Genomic DNA, 17,979 nt, shown 5'->3' with positions numbered 1-17,979 from the left:
TAAATTTGCAGTGGGGGGCAGCGAACTATGTTTTTATCACCCAACAACCACTTTCCCCCGCGATGCTTTGAATTGCTGCGCAGCAAAACGTATCCATGCTGTTCTGTTTGATGAGCAGTGCCACCTGCCAAATGCAACCCATTCAAGTAAATTAAGCCATGCCATAATCATCTGCTATGCACATGGTTGCTCCTCACTGCCTGTCAAATGCCCTCTGAAAAGCAAACCATGGCAGATGGCCCTTCAGAGGGCCAACACAAGCGTATAAACCCTAATACAGCTTTCCTTAAAATATGTAAGCTACCACTGCTGCCCTCCATCCAAAAAGCAACTTCAGTACTATGAACCTCTGACCCGGAGCAAATATACAGATATGAATTCTGAATGTTCTCTGGCTTTCATTTACTGCAGGCTCATTTCAGATTGGTAGCAATAAATCCAAACACAAGGCTACAAGCATGATCAGAAGGGGGGCCAGCTAGTACAACCTGCGTATTTCTCTTTTGCTGGATTCACACGTTTCTGTGTTTTTTTTTCATGTAAATCAATTTGCACACACTTTCATCAACTGGCTCAGTACAGATCAACACATCAAATGAATGGGCAACACGCATCAACATGGTACACAGATGTGAAGTAGCACCATGTAAAATAATTACCATGTGCTATTACATATTTGGAGTGCGCATCACAGTAGGTTTCTGTACGTCACGTAAAAACGCAGATTTTCCTCATTTTATGAAGATCACTTCATGTTACCACACTTCAGCGAAGCTGTGCTGCAGCAGAATGACATTTTGTGACATTTCTACTGAGAAGAAAAAGAAAGTAAAGTAGGTAAACCGTGCCTTTTACTGTAACAAAGCAAAGCACTGCCACTACACAACAAACACCAGGTCTGATGTGAACATGTCCTTAGTGTCAATGGGTTTCAAGAGATGAAATTAAATGCAAGCTGGCCAAAATAACATGTATTATAGAAGTATTGAACCCTTTTTTTCATTTAATAAAATAGTTTCACCCCAGTTGCACATATATTAGGCTGTGCAGGCTGCTGTTTGTGCGGGCATGACAGCCCACTCATTTAAATGCCTCATGAAACACAGGGAAAAGGTCCTTACACCATTTTTGAAATTGCAGCCCACATGGGAACCACAAGTACAGTGCAATTTCCAGTGTGGGTGTGAATTCCAGTGCGGGCAGAGGTATACGAATGGATATCTCCGAAATGACATAGTAACGAATGTCCACGAATCCAAAAAAAAATAAAAAAATTATAATGAAATCAAATGCATATGTTCTGTTCGGATGATGCGATAGTAGTTCGGGCCCATGGGGAAACGAAGTCAATTTTAGAATTTGTTCGGTAATTCAGATAACAAATGGATCCAAATTTTGTTCTATTCGTTAATTCAGATGCACATGACACCAGTTGATAGTGTCTAATCGGCTCATTTCTCTTGGTGGGTTGAACTAGCGTCTGAAAGTATTGAAACCATCCGATTCAAATCCATCAGATTCGATCATATATACTGAATATATAGCAGTCTTCTGGCAAAACTGCTAAATTTTTGGAATCCATCCGGACCAATGAATTATACAAAATGAATGGCAAAGATACAAAACAAATTCTGAAAATTAATTGCTTCTACATAACGAATATGATGAAACAAAATTTTTAATGAGCAATTGCATACCAAACAAAACAAACATTTCTGGCATAAGAGATCAATGCACACAGTGTAGGAAGACACTACTGTAGTCCCTGCATGCAATGGTGGCTCAGTAGGATGCTGCCAGAGAAAGGAGCCACCCTGCCTGAAACAGGAAACCTGGGGCAGCGGTCATGGCTCCAGCCTAAACTGGAACATAGGGAAAGATTAAAAGATAAAAAGCTGCATATTCCATATGTGATTTATTCAGCTGTTTAAGATCACGAATGAGTTTTACAGTGAAGGAAGAAACATTTCACCACCTTATCAGAAATGGAAGATATTTAAGATAAAGCTGTTGGTTGGGAGCTGATATTTCTCCACTTTGCACTGAATTGCTGGTGAGTCATTCCATTAATTCCTGCCTGACCACCCTATAGTAAATAAACGCCCCCCTCTCAATTCCCCATCATAGGCCTCTAATTAATGTTTTTTTTTCTAATTTGCCGCTGAGCATTCCAATGAGCCCAGCTTCAGGTCGCTACAATTCCTAAACATATGGATTTCCAGGACTGGCCAATCAGAGTAGTCACAGAGAAAGTTCGGAACTTTTCCCGTCTTCAAAACTGCACCTTCTTCTCTTGTCCAGTCAAAATATTTAGTTAAATTTTTTTTATCTGCTGATTAAATTCAGAAGAAATAGACGCACTAGTGTCAACTTTATCATGTACGAATTGAGTATTCTGAGGTTTCCGCTTTTCTCACCAATGCCTTTTTACTATTGCTGGGTTACTGCAAATGTCAGAAGATGAACCATGAAAGTACAGAGCCTTGAAAAAGTATTCATACCCTTTGAAATGTTCCACATTTTGTTATGTTACAACCACAAACGTAAATGTATATTATTGGGATTTTATGTGATAGACCAACACAAAGTGGCACATAATTGTGAAGTGGATAGAAAGTGATAAACGGTTTTCAAAATGTTTTACAAATAAATATCTGAAAAGTGTGGCGTGCATTTGTATTCAGCCTCCTTTACTCTGATACCCCTAACCAAAATCTAGTGGAATCAATTGCCTCCAGAAATCACCTAATTAGTAAATAGAGTCCGCCTGTGTGTAATTTAATCTCAGTATAAATATGGATGTTCTATGAAGCCCTCAGAGGTTTGTCAGAGAACATTAGTGAACAAACAGCATCATGAATGCCAAGGAACATACCAGACAGGTCAAGGATAAAGTTGTGGAGAAGTTTAAAGCAGGGTTAGGTTATAAAACAAATATCCCAAGCTTTGAACATCTCACGGAGCACTGTTCAATCCATCATCCAAAAGTGGAAAGGATATGGCACAACAGCAAACCTACCAAGACATGGCCGTCCACCTAAACTGAATGGCCTGGCAAGGAGAGCATTAATCAGAGAAGCAGCCAAGATGCCCATGGTAACTCTGGAGGAGCTGCAGAGATTCACAGCTCAGGTGGGAGAATCTGTCAACAGGACAACTATTAGTCATGCACTCCACAAATCTGGCCTTTATGGAAGAGTGGCGAGAAGAAAGCCATTGTTGAAAGAAGGCCATAAGAAGTCCCGTTTGCAGTTTGCAAGAAGCCATGTGGAGGAAACAAACATGTGGAAGAAGGTGCTCTGGTCAGATGAGACCAAAATTGAACTTTTTGGCCTAGAGCCAAAACGCTATGTGTGGCAAAAAACTAACACTGCACATCACCCTGAACACACCATTCCCACCATGAAACATGATGGTGGCAGCATTATGTTGTGTTGATGCTTTTCTTCAGCAGGGACAGGGAAGCTGGTCAGAATTGATGGGAAGATGGATGGAGACAAATACAGAGAAATCTTAGAAAAAAACCTGTTAGAGTCTACAAAAGACTTGAGACTGGGGCGGAGGTTCACCTTTCAGCAGGAAAACGACCCTAAACATACAGCCAGAGCTACAATGGAATGGTTTCGATCAAAACATATTCATGTGTTAGAATGGCCCAGTCAAAGTCCAGACCTAAATCCAATTGAGAATCTGTGGCAAGACTTGAAAATTGCTGTTCACATACACTCTCCATCCAATTTGACAGAGCTTGAGCTATTTTGCACAGAAGAATGGGCAACAATGTCCCTCTCTAGATGTGAAAAGCTGGTAGAAACACCCCCAAAAAGACTTGCAGCTGTAATTGCAGCAAAAGGAGGTTCTACAAAGTATTGACTCCGGGGGGCTGAATATAAATGCACGCCACACTTTTCAGATATTTATTTGTAAACAATTTTGAAAAACATTTATCATTTTCCTTCCACTTTACAGTTATGTGTCATTTTGTGTTGGTCTATCACATAAAATCCCAATAAAATACATTTACATTTTGGGTTGTAACATGACAAAATGTGGAACATTTCAAGGGGTATGAATACTTTTTCAAGACACTATACATCCTTGAAGCTAAAAAAATGCCCTCATTTACTCCAGGCCCTAAAAGATACTCAATACAGCATTTAGAGCACCTTGGGGTACCCCCATAGGCAGAACAAAAACATCTTTTAATAGGGCCCCATCAGACCTCTTCTAGCGGGAACAGGCATTCCCATTTGTGATTTTTAAAGTGTGATTTACATGTGGAAATGCGTGTTGCGCATAGTGCAGCCCATTCGGTTGCCCTATGTGCTTCTTTATTTGGTGACAAGGTTAGCACAATTTTTAGCAGCACATTTCTGTTGCACGACAATTGTGGCAGAATTGCACTTTAAGAGTAATGGCATCTAAACGCACACTGCGTGTTTTGCAGCAATTTGGAAACGTGGACAGAATCGCAGTGATTCTGTCCATCATTTCAAATTACCTTGAGGCCTAAGATTTGACACTTTAAAGCAGAACTTTATCCAAAAAGGGAAAGTTCCTCTTTTTTACACCCCCCACCTCCACTGCCATATTTGCCACTTCGGGGGAACAGGTACCTGGTTTTGACAGGTACCAACTCCCACTTCCGGTCAGATGCGTTGCGCTGATCTGAGCCAAAGTTTGGCTCCCCTCCTTTCCCTGCAACCTTCTGGGACACTTCACAGGTCCAGAAGACAAAGTGCATTCACAAACTGCAGTGCGTATGACAGCGACTGTCAAGCCGCAAGAAGATGCCAGCACCAGCAACTGAAGAATCAACTCAGGTGAGAAAATCGCTGGATCCCTGGACAGGTAAGTGTCTTTATATTTAAAAGTCAGCAGCTACAGTATTTGTAGCTGCTGACTTTTAGCCTGGGTTCACACTGATGCGATGCGGAATTTGCAGCGTTTTCTGTACGGATTACGCACCGCATCAGAATCGCACCCCGTTCATGCGAACTGCTGCGGGGTGTGTATGTTAAGTTAACAACACCCCGAAATTGGTCTGCAAAACGCAGTAAGATGTGCAGAATCTGATCGCATAGGTGTGAATACCCATGCAACCTGATTCTAGTGCGGACTTTTTGGTACGATGCAATTAGAGCCATACAAAATATATGGCTCCAATCGCACCGCACACAATTCGCATGTGATTTGCACAGGAATGTGGTGTGGTTCCTGTGCGAACCGCATATATGTGAACCCAGGCTGAATTTTCTGGGGGGAGCCTGGAGTTCTGCTTGAACAAAGAGAACGCCAACAGAGAAATGACTGTTTTACACTATACCCCTTCCTGAAAAACCTGAATAACCCGGGGTGTCTATAAAGTGATTACAATTATTATTTATTTTCTTTAACAAATTTAGGCCTCATTTACACGTGGTTGGGGGTGGTGAAAACACACGGTTCGGCCATGTTATTACTGTCCCCCAACCTCTCCCCCTTAGGCTGCAAAGGCAGAGACTGAGGATCAACACAAGCTCTGGGCCCATCGCAGTGCAGCAAAAATGATAATCCTTCGTGCATACGGCGAGTCTGCCCCACAATGCACATGGCTGCACAGCAGTGGTGTGGGTTTTAAGGATAAAGAAGCCTCCTCACCACCTGTCAAATGCCAATGTAAACACGCTCTTATGACAAAATTATGCTGGCTGACATTTCTTACCTTCTTCTGAAGATGCACATCGACTGTTACACTGACACTCTGGCTTTAGTACTTTTACAGACCTGGAACAAGTATACACATCAAGAAAGTCAAAGAAAAGTCAGAGGTTTTTATCTACATATATCATTTTCTGGCATAGGGACTATAGAGTTTTGAAGCCAGGGAATCTGAATGGAAAACATGAAGCTACATTGAGTGTCTACAATAGGGATTTTAAAAGCAGAACTCTCAGGAACTGCAACACCTCTACTGGATTCCAGTCACAAGAAGTCGGCAACAAGAATGAGAGAATAAAATGCTGATATTGTTATTGTAAATGCAGAAAAAAAGGTTTCATATACCAAGCCGGTCAACTTATTCATAAGGTCTTTTGTTGACTGAAACAAGCTAGTGTTGCTTGTTATATGGAACATTTTTCTCTGCATTTACAATAAAAATATCAGCATTGTATTCTCACGCCGACTCGTGTCTTGTGGAATTCAGTAGGTGAGCAAATGGAGACTTGCAGGTATGGCACAGTGAGATTTATACTCTACCTGGGGAACGCAATATACGGTTGGTAGCACTTTATCTTTGTCTACTGGTTTTTAAGTGGTAATGTTGCCACTTTGAACTTTTCTCTTTCATTTATTATTTACATTTTTACCGAGCGCCAGGAGTACAGCTAACACTATACTTCTGGAGCTCCGATACAGCAGATGCAGAGTCATTTGCAGCCACCCCATCTGACCCTCCTCTCCTCTTGCCCAATCACCGAAGGCTTTGTAATATGTTAACCTGTTGATTTTATTACCCATCATAGTCAAGCATGCGGTCTTAACTCACATTGCTCTCAGACTCCTCTCACTTTCCACAATTCCTTTTTTACACAAATGGAGCTTTCTTTTGGTTTTATTATTATAAATGAAAACAACACTGAAAAAAACAGTATCATTTACTTTCTGCTATTAAAAATATCCAATCAAAAATTATTTTTTTCTACTTGAATTTAGGCCAAAATTTAATCCGTTGTATGTCTTTTGTAAAAAAATGAAAGATAAAAAAAAATCCCAATACGTAAGTATTGTCCTCTACTTATGAGCATTCGAGTAGCGAACTTTCAAAGATACGAACAACCTCCAAGTTGCGAATTTTCAAATACGCGAACATGCATTCACATGCCGAATCACGAAAGTAGCTCACGTGTCTGCCGGACATTGTCCCTCTGCCATAAGCAGTGATTCTGCTGTGTACTTTACTGTATAGTACAATAGTGTACAGTAGTACAATGCTGACTGCAAGCCTAGGATGTCTGGAAGCAAGCATAAAAGTAGCGGCCCTGTCTGGTCACTCCATGTCAGCCCCTGTATGCCAGCTGTTGTACTTTACCTTTCAAGGCACTGTAAGATTAAACATCCATTCTTTACAGTATTTCTTGTGTTTGTTTTTTATGCATTATTTGTGTGAAAAGTATTATAAACCTTTCTTTGTTGGACTTACAAACAAACTGGACTTATGAACGAACTCCCAGAACGGAACGTTTTCCTAAGTAAAAGGACTCACTGTATATTATTTGGTTGGCGCACAAGTTATAGCATCTACAAACTATGGTATATATAGTGGAATTTTTATTTATTTTTTTACTAGTAATGGCGTGATCAGCAACTTATAATGGGTCTGTGATAGTGCGGCAGGCAATCTGACACTAACTGACTTTGGGTGGGATCATAAACTGCCACTGGCATCACCAGTGATATTAATAGTGATCAGTACTAAATTTCCTAGATTGTAAGCTCCAACGAGCAGGGCCCTCTGTTTCCTCTTGTACCAAATTTTATTGCAACTGTAATGTTTGCCTTCATTTTGTAAAGTGCTGTGCAAACTGTTGGTGCTATATAAATCCTGTATAATAATATTATACACTGTCACTGTACGAATGACACTGGCTGGGAAGGGGTTAACATCTAGGGCAATCAAGGGGTTAAATGTGTGCTTAATTATGTGGAATAGGTATAACGTGTGGTGCTTTTACTATGCAATCATCTTGTTTTTTTCCCCTGCTTTGCAGGAAAAAAAAAACAAAAACAAACAGCAGGATCACCTGTCAGTGTAGAGAGCTCTGTGTTGTTTACAGAGCTCTTCGGTGAATCACGGAGCTGATCAGCAGGCTCTGTCAATCAATCATTGGCTGGGACCCTTTGATCGGCTTGTACTGTAACAAATCACAGTACAACCAGGGCAGCGGGTACACATGCGCCCTTCCCGGAATTGCTGATCACATACAGATATGTGATCCAGTGCACAACAGCTGCCCTGCTGCAGTAAATGTACATGAAGGTGGTTGCCAAGTGGAGGTATTAATAAATATCAAGGAGCAACGAGTCCAAGTCCAGCCCCAAGTCCAATCACTAACAATCTAATGCAGACTCCACCTCCGCAACATCGCCAAAATCCGCACGTTCCTAACCCCAGAAACCACTAAGCAGCTCATCCACTCCCTCATCATATCACGACTCAATTACTGCAACTCCCTCCTCACTGGCCTGCCTCGCCGCTGGCTATCCCCGCTTCAGTCGATCCTGAATACAGTAGCCAGACTCATCCACCTTACCAACCGCTCCATTTCAGCCACCCCCCTCTGCCAATCCCTCCACTGGCTTCCAATTGCCCAACGGATCAAATTCAAAATCCTAACACTGACATACAAAGCTGTCCATCATACTGCCCCGAACTACATCACTGACCTAATATCCAAGTACCACCCAACACGCAATCTCCTCTCCTCACAAGACCTCCTCTCTAGTTCCCTAGTCTCCTCCTCCCATGCCCGCCTCCAGGACTTCTCCAAGGCGTCACCCGTACTCTGGAACTCCCTACCCCAATCTATCAGACTATCACCTAATCTCCTCTCCTTTAGGCACACCCTGAAAACCCACCTCTTCAGGAAAGCCTACCCCACCCCCTGCTAATTCCCGACCTCCTCCACTCTTCCTACCACTCCATCCCCCACAGCTATTTCCTCCTGTACCACTATCCCCTCCCTCCTAGATTGTAAGCTCCAAGGAGCAGGACCCTCGAACCTCCTGTGTATCGCATTGTATTGTACTGTCGCATGTTCTGTTTCCCATTATAATGTACAGCGCTGAGCGAACTGTTGGCGCTTTATAAATACTGTATAATAATAATAATCAAGAGCCATTACTTTGTGTCATTTACAGGTATATCTGCCTAGAGTTCTTCAGACTGAACACATCAACATAAACAGAACCTGCCCTTGTGACAGAATCAGCCTCTGCTTTCCCAAATCATATACACTTGGCACTGGAAAAGAAAGGAACATTGTTTTACTCCATCAACACTCCAGATAGCAGTGCTACCAGGGCGGCTCCCCATCACACTACAGAACTTGCTACCAGACATGTGAGAAGTCATAAACGTAATTGCAAATGTAAGTGGAATGAACGTGACGGGGCTTGTCACCACGAAGGTTGCAAAATACCATCGACTGTGACTTGCCATGTGACGGTGTAGAGGTGCCGTCTGAGCATGCCAGGTCATAATTCCTTTCTTCTAATGCCACCTGGGAAACAAACACCAAAATATTCATATGTCTGAAAAACCAAATGTAATTCCTTAGAACAAGATACATTTCAGTGGCAGTTAGTAGACAGAATATCATGTCAGCACAGATTTGAATATTTGGAAGTAAACAAAACGTTTAGAAAGGAATAATACGTCACGGTGATAGCACAGCTGGCACTGTTGAGCCTTTTTATTTATTTCACCTGACAAACTATATCCTTATTCTCCAAAAACAATCCATACATCCACTATTTAATGGCCCTGTAATCGATTTTTGATTCAAGTAATAAAACCGTTCCAACCATTCAGTATCTGCTACCCCTCTCTGCCAATCCCTCCACTGGCTTCCACTCGCCCAACGAATAAAATTCAAAATACTAACAACTTACAAAGTCATCCACAACTCTGTCCCCACTACATCGCTAACCTGATCTCAAAATATCAACCAAACCGCTCTCTTCGATCCTTCCAAGACCTTCTGCTCTCTAGTTCCCGTGTCACCTCCTCCCATGCTCACCTCCAGGACTTCTCCCATCCTATGGAACTCCCTACCCCAATCTGTCCGGCTATCTCCTAATCTATCCACCTTTAGACGATCCCTGAAAACCTCCCTTTAAAGAAACCTATCCTGCTTCTACCTAGTAAACTGTCATTTATTTCCTCCATCAGCTCATCCCTCCACAGCTATTACCTGTAAGCTCTACTTGTAAGCTCTACCGAGCCGGGCCCTCTGTTTCCTCTTGTACCAAATTGTATTGTAACTGTAATGTCTGCCTTCATTTTGCAAAGCGCTGGGCAAACTGTTGGCGCTATATAAATCCTGACTAATAATAACAAAATGTTTCTCTTTCTGTATTTTTCTGACTTGCAATGTTCTACAAGAGCGTCCGACCCTCTCCCTTTCCCCCCCTCACTTCTGTTTGAAACGAGCAGTGAAAATTAGTTGCGGTCATGTTCCCTACTCACTACTAATCCCACAGTCCATCTCCAGAGAAAGCAAGAACATTGCTAGATATGGTGGACCATGGAGAATGAACGTAGTCACCCTCAACCGTAGTCAGAGCACAGCAGCACAAAAAACAAACAAACAAACACGGGATTTGGAAGAGGTTGGGAGCTATAGAAGGGACTTTTTGAGTTGAGAATACATATTTCAATAGCATTTTTTTTAAATCAGAATTTAGTGTCACTTTGAATGCCTGTTCACACCAGGCCCACACTAGAATTGCACAGTAACGTTGATTTTGCAATCTGCAGCGGGTGTCAATAAAATGTTAACAACACTCCAAACGCAGGTCACAAGAGAGTTTGTCCACACCAGATTGCATGGTACTTACGTACAGTTCATTTTAAAAAGTAGTGCATGCACTACTTATGGCACATTAACCAGTTCCCCGCCACCCTATAACAGAACTACTGCTACAGGATGACAGGGCTGCGCAAAATCACATATATATACGCAATTTCACATTTCTGGGTAGGGGGCACGTGCCACCCTACCTGCACCGCCATTGGCAGCTACAGCTGTCGATCACCGGGTCCCGACCGGAGATTCACCGCCAGCAACAGGCGATCGCTGAGGAAAATTGAAAGGGGAGAGGTACACAGCCAGCAACAACATGCTGCTTTGTATTACATAGCTGAGCAATACAAAGCAGCATGTTTCCCTAGAAGAGCACACACAGTAAAAAAAGCACACAGTTAACCCTTTGATCACCCTAGATGTTAACCCCTTCCTGCCCAGTGTCATTAGTACAGTGTCCATGCTTTTTATTAGCACTGATCACTGTAGTAGTGTCACTGGGGATATCAGTGGCAGTTAGTCAGTTCCCATCCAGTGTCAGAATGCCCGCCACAGTCCCACTATAAGTCGCTGATTGCCGCCATTACTAGTACAAAATAGAAAAAACAATAAAAAAAAAAATTCCAGTATATACCACCATTTATAGATGCTATAACTTTTACGTAAACCAAATAATTTACATGTATTGGGGTTTTGTTTCAGCAAAGGCATATAGCAGAATACATTTTGGCCTAAATTTGTGACAAAATCGTTTTACATTTTTTTACTGGATATGTTTTATAGCAAAAAGTCAAAAATATGGTTTTGGTTTTTTTTTTCAAAATTGTCGGTCTTTTTTTGTTTATAGTACAAAAAATAAAAAACACAGACACAATCAAATACCACCAAAAGAAAGCTCTATTTGTGGGGGAAAAAAAAAGGACATACATTTCATTTGGGTGCAGCTTTGCATGGTCACGCAATTGTCAGTTAAAGTAATGCAGCGCCGTATCGCAAAAAATGGCCTGCAACTTCTCATGCAATTTGAAATTTCAAGTCGCATCCAATGATCGCCAATGGAACCATTGTAATCAGTGCGACTTCAGTTCGGTGCAACTCCAATGAAGTCAAAGTAGTTCCTGCACTACTTTTGCCGATTTCAGGTACGACTTGCATACACATCTGTGCATGAAGTCACACAGAGGTCTATCACGTCGCACCTGAAGTCACACTGCCATCCGACTTTGAAATCATGCGACTTCAATTGAAGTTGCACTATAACAAAGTCGGATCCAGTGTGACTGGAGCTGGGGCTTAGTGTACAGAGGAAAATTTTTTTTTCATTTTATATTACTAAACAGTTGTTAGCGCCACTATGCACAATTCCTCTATAAATGTAAAGGAAATCTATAGTCACAGCATACACTTTCATTTTAGAACATCAGCATTATAACAAACAATACAAACAATAGTTATTATGAACAATCCAATATAGGTTTACTTGAAAAAATCTCCCTTCATTTTGTGATCACTGCCTGTCTCCTGCCCATCTCTTTCCACGACTTCCTGGATTCCCTGTAGGCTTTGCAGCTTCTCCTCTGCTGTTTACATTCAATGTCTAAGGACTACATATCCCATGGTACCTTGCTGCCTACAAGCAGTGATTCCTGTACTGACTCCACCTCCTGAAACTCCTCCTCATCTCCTCTGTAGTTCAGAAGGCAGGTTCTGTGAAATGTGTGACACAGCAGTGCCTCTCCACAGGACATAGTGACTACGTGTCAGAGAATTCAAGGAAGTAAATGTGTGGGGATCTTCACAAAGAAAGTTTACAAACTTCAAGGTCATTCAGATTAATAGGATTAGGCCAGAAATAATTGAAATTCAATGTAGAAATGAATATATGATTTTAAATATTCACTTTGGGATCACAAGTTTCTTTATACGGTCACTTTTTTTTCAGAAGCACAAAGCTCAAATATTTTATCAGTTTTAAGCAGAGATCTGGGATTTCTCGGCCTCAGGATTACTGTAATAGGGCTCTTTCACACTGCTCTGTTGAAAAAAAATAATGCATCAAAAGCACATATGCGGTTTTGCCACAATGCGTTGTTTTTTTTGTATGCATTTGCATCGTGTTTTTCTCCCCTGAACTGGACAAAGCACTTCCCACAGGTTTATGTGTTTGACATGTTTTTGCTGCTTTTTCCATTCATTTCAATGAGGAGGTGCATTTATGGTGGGTTTTTTTTTTTTACAGCAACAAAAATGCAGCAAGCAGGACTTTTAGGCTGCTTTCACATTGATCTGTTTTTATTCCGTTTTGGCATTAAAAAAAAAAAAAGTGGAAGAAAAATGCATGACCATTAAATCCTATGGAACTCTTCACACTGGTCAGTTGCCGGTCCATTGCAGGGGCAGACGGACAACTCATGGGGCCCCCGGGCAATAGGGGATCATGGGGCCCCTGTGTCCTTGCCCAAACTCATGGGGCCCCCTACTGACCCCGGGCCCTCGGGCAGTGCCCGAGTTTCCAAATGGTCAGTCCGCCCCTGGTCCGTTGTGTTTTTCCGGGTAGGTTCACATCTATGCAGGTTTCGGTTGATGCGGTCTTTGCATTTTTTTTAACACGTTTTTTATGTTTTTTAATTTTTTTATCAAATAAAAAAGGTATAACAGTTCTGTTCATGTAGTGCGATTTTACACTCTGGCACTCGCGTAACATCAAAGTTGCACTACATGAACAGAACTGTCATACTTTCCTACTAGCCAAAAACAATGCGACTTTGGATACAGTTTCCTGCGCTACTTTGATGCTACTTGAGTGTCAGAGAGTGTAACACCGCATCAAAGTTGTGCTACAGGAATTCGCAAAAAAAACCACATAAAAAACCCAACACTTGCATTTTTGGTGCAAGTCCACTGAAATCTATTACATGCAAAATGTAATCTGCTGTGGAAAAAAGTCCCAGATCCTTTCCAAAAAATGCACCGGCTCAAAACACAGATGTGAACGACATCCATAGGAACTCATGTTAAATGGACTGGAATGCATTTCTGCAAACTGAAAAACACATAAGTGTGAACCTAGAGTCGAAGTCCTGCTTGCTGCATTGAAATGAATGGAAAAATGCATAAAAAAATGCACCCACATTTTTTTTGCGGCAATTTTGTTTTTAACAGGTGCAAAACACAGCAAAAATGTGGTGAAAATGTGGCAACGCTGTATATGCGTTTTCACCTTGTTTTTGAAAGGGACAGCATGAAAATAGTCTTAACCACTTGCTCTCCTGAGGATTTACCCTCCTTGCTGACCAGGCAATTTTTCGCGTTACGACGCTGCGTTACTTTAACTGACAATTGCACGGTCGTGCTACGGCGCACCCAGATGAAATTTATGTCCTTTTTTTCCCCCACAATCGGTGGTATTTGATCGCCTGTGCGTTTTTAATTTTTTGCGCTATAAGCAACAAAAGACTGACAAATTTGAGAAAAAAAAAACAATATTTTGGACTTTTTGCTATGTCCAGTAAAAAAATTTTAAAAATCAAATTTCGTTATATGTTTTAGGCCAAAAAGGTATTTTGCTATATGTGTTTGCTGAAAAAAAAATTCCCAAGACGTGTAAGTTAAGTGGTTTACGTGAAAGTTATAGCATTTACAAATGGCGGTATAGATAATGGGATTTTTTTTTCTTTACTACTAGTAATGGTGGTGATCAGCAAATTTTAGTGGGACTGCAGCGGACATTCTGACACTGGGGGGGAAATAACTTGGTGTCACTGACATCCCCAGTTCACCAATACAGTGATCAGTGCTAAAAAAAGCACTGACACTGTACTAATGGCACTGGGCAGGAAGTGGTTAATGTGAGGGGCGATCAAAGGGTTAACTGTGTGCTGGGAGTGTTTTATTAGGGGGCGGTGTGTGTTCTTCACTGTAAGCACACTGATCAGGATGGCTGTTCTATGCACAGCCATCCAGAGCAGTGTGCTCAAGCTGACAGGGAGGAAGACTGTAAACAAAACAATCTTCCTCCCCGTCAGAGATGCTCAGTAATCACCAGCTGGGACCCGATGATTGACATCCACGGCCGCGAATGGCAGCACGGGTAGAGTGCACGCCCCCTACCCAGAAATGCAAAATCACGTATATATACACATGATTCTGCACACAGGTGCCGCCCTGTGGCAGTATATCTGCTATAGGGCAGTCCTTAACCACTTGCCTACAGGGCACTTACACCCCCTTCCTGCCCAGTTTTCAGCTTTCCCACTTTGAATGACAATTGCGCAGTCATGCAACACTGTATCCATATGAAATTTTTATCTTTTTTTTTAAACCGATAGAGCTTTCTTTTGGTGGTATTTAATCACCTCTGGGTTTTTTATTTTTTGCTAAACAAACCAAAAACAATTGAAAACTTTGAAAAAAAAAACATTTTTTCTTAGTTTTTGTTATAAAATTTTGTAAATAAGTGATTTTTCTCCTTCACTGATGTGCGCTAATGAGGCTGCAGTGATGGGCACAGATAGGCTGCACTGATAGGTGTCACTAGTAGGTGCCACTGATGGGCATTGACAGGCATCACTGATGGGCACTGAAAGGCAGCACTCATATATGGCACTGATAGGTGGCACTGATAGTTGGCACTGATAGGCGCCACTGGCTGGCACTGTTAGGCGGCACTGATAGGCGGCTCAGATGGGCACTGATATGTGGTATTGATGTGCACTGGTAGGCACTGATATGTGGCATTGATGAGGCACTGATGGGCACTGGCAGGTGGCATTGATGAGCACTGACAGCTGGCATTGATGGGCACTGACAGGTGGCACTTCTGGGGCCACACTGATCATCAGGGCACACCGATCATCAGTACCCTGATCAGTGCCCATGTCCCCTCCACGGAATGACGATTACCGGCTCTCCTCTCCTCATGAGCTGTCAGCATTTCCCTATTTACATGTGATCAGCTGTGATTGGACACAGCTGATCACATGACTGAGCCAACATCTTTGGCTCTTTCCATTGATCGGTGATCCGCTGTGTCTGAGGGACACAGTGCACCACCGATCACCATGCGCTCCCAGGGCCGCGCATGCGAGGTTAGAGTGGGAGGATGCCATAGGACGTCCTCCCAGAACAAGAGAACCGCCTTGCGCCCGTCATTACCTTATATGGCGGGCGGGAGGCGGTTAAGCAGTTAAAGTAGGACTATAAACAAAACTTTTTTTTTTTTTAATTTTGGATAGAGCAAGGGAGGGTTATAACCCATCAGATTTTTTTTACGCCATCTGTGTCCCATTGGAGACATTTACCTTCACTTCCTGTCCCACAGCCAAACAGGAAGTGACAAGAAATCCCTGCAAATTAATGGAATTCTTTGGGGACCCCCAGGACATCAGGACTAGTGTCCCCATTGGAAGATTTCCTCTCTATTATTTTTCTGGGGACAACCCAAAATTTGGGATTTTTCTTTTACTTTCACTTTCAATGATAATGGTAAACTGGACAAATAGAAAGGAAGAATCTCCTTAACAGGGACACAGACAGCAATAAAAACTGACAGAGGGTCCAATCCATCTCCCCGCAGGCTAGGTTCACACCTAAACAGGTTGTGATCGATATGTTTTTCCAGCACATTTTGTGGTGCGGTTTGCAGCTTTTCACACACATTTTTTATGTGTTTTGCGTTTTTGGAATGTGTTAACATTGCCAGGGGAATTTCATGCAGGAAATGCACCAATAACACACCAAAAAAGTCCCAGACCCTTTCCAAAAAATGCACCGGTTGAAAATGCACAGACATGAACGTGACCCCTAGGAAATCACATTAAATGGACTGTAGTGCTTTTCTGTAAATCTGAAAATGCACTGCAAAATGCATGAGTGGGAAACTAGCCCAAAGTCGCATCTGAAACACAACTAACCTGTGTGAAGAGCTCCATAGGATTTAAAAAGGTATGCATTTTTCTTCATTTTTTTTTTTTTACATAAGTGAACAACTGATCAAAAACTGATCAGTGTGAAAGCAGCCTTGGGCGCAAAAAGTGCTGGCTAGGACAAGGATGTAAATCTACTCACGCATAGAAAAATGATTGTATTCTATTGGATAGGTCTGAACCATTACATATTGGCCTATGGGGTCACCTTATAAACCAAAATCTTCCATTATACAAGCTGACCTACGAGGCTAGAGGGTGCCCAGCCAAATTTACCAAAATTTGAGGACCTTGGTTAGACAAACAGGATACGATGACTCTTCGCTACACTTGATCTCTGATCCTCCTTCAGCCTGGGTTCACACTGATGTGGTGCGGAATTCACACCGCTTTCTGTGCGATTTCCACACCGCATCATAATCGCACCCCATTCATACGAACTGCTGCGGGTGTGTACTTTAATTTAACGACACCCCAAAATCAGTTTGCAAAACGCGGTGCGATGTGTAGAATTGGATCGCATGGGTGTGAACACTCATGAGATCCCATTCTGGTGCGGACTAAAAAAGGGTCCTGAACTTTTTTGGTGCGGATGCAGTGCGAGTTAAGCCATACAAAATGTACGGCTCAAATTGCACTGCACAGAAATCACATGTGATTTGCACAGGAATGCGATGTAGTTCCTCTGCGAATCACATGTGATGTGCCACACCGCATCAGTGTAAATCCGGGTTTATAGTCGACACCTCCATTGGTTCGGCTTCTGTTTTGTGGGCTGACATTTAATCCCCTTTTTTTGGAAAGTGAGGTCGGAGTTTTGTGATATAAATTCAAAGGCGACCACTATAGCGATGCCCCGATGATTCCAGGGGTACAATGAACATTTTAGCAGAATGAAACTGTTCTCCCTGCATGCTAAGCAGGGTGTAGTGTACATTACTGCTCTTAAGATAACTGCATGAATAGATGTCTTTATGTAAGATGAATGTTTCTGTAAATCTCTGACCTTGTCATTGTATTGGATATATTAGGCTTTTGGACTCTCATGTACCCATTTTCTGTCTATACCTTGTCGTGAACAAGAGTTTGACCCCTGAGATGTCCTTTATATATATATATATATATATATATATATATATATATATATATATAGTTTACTTTTGTATGACATGTATGCATCTCAGTTCCTTTTCAATAAAAAAAGTTTAAGAAAAATAAAAAATCTACTCACGCATGATCACAGATCATGCTCCTATGCATCGGCTATCACCTCTTCTGGAATACCAGACATCAGAAGACCTCCCTAGCGGGGCCCTCTTCCCATCCTCGGGCCCCATAGCAGCTGCATGGGCTGCTATAGCTTATTGTTAGACCACTGCTCAAATGCTTAACCAAACCTTTTCGGCACATTCATGCAAACGAAGGTGCTGTACACTTGCCTGTCCCACTGCCCATTCCTAGAATTTTGTAAAAAATAAAGAAAGCTA

The sequence above is a fragment of the Staurois parvus genome, unplaced genomic scaffold (assembly GCF_062004578.1).
Source record: "Staurois parvus isolate SC_StPar_1 unplaced genomic scaffold, SC_StPar_1.0 ptg000381l, whole genome shotgun sequence".
Classification (NCBI taxonomy): domain Eukaryota; kingdom Metazoa; phylum Chordata; class Amphibia; order Anura; family Ranidae; genus Staurois; species Staurois parvus.
This window is presented reverse-complemented; position numbering follows the sequence as displayed.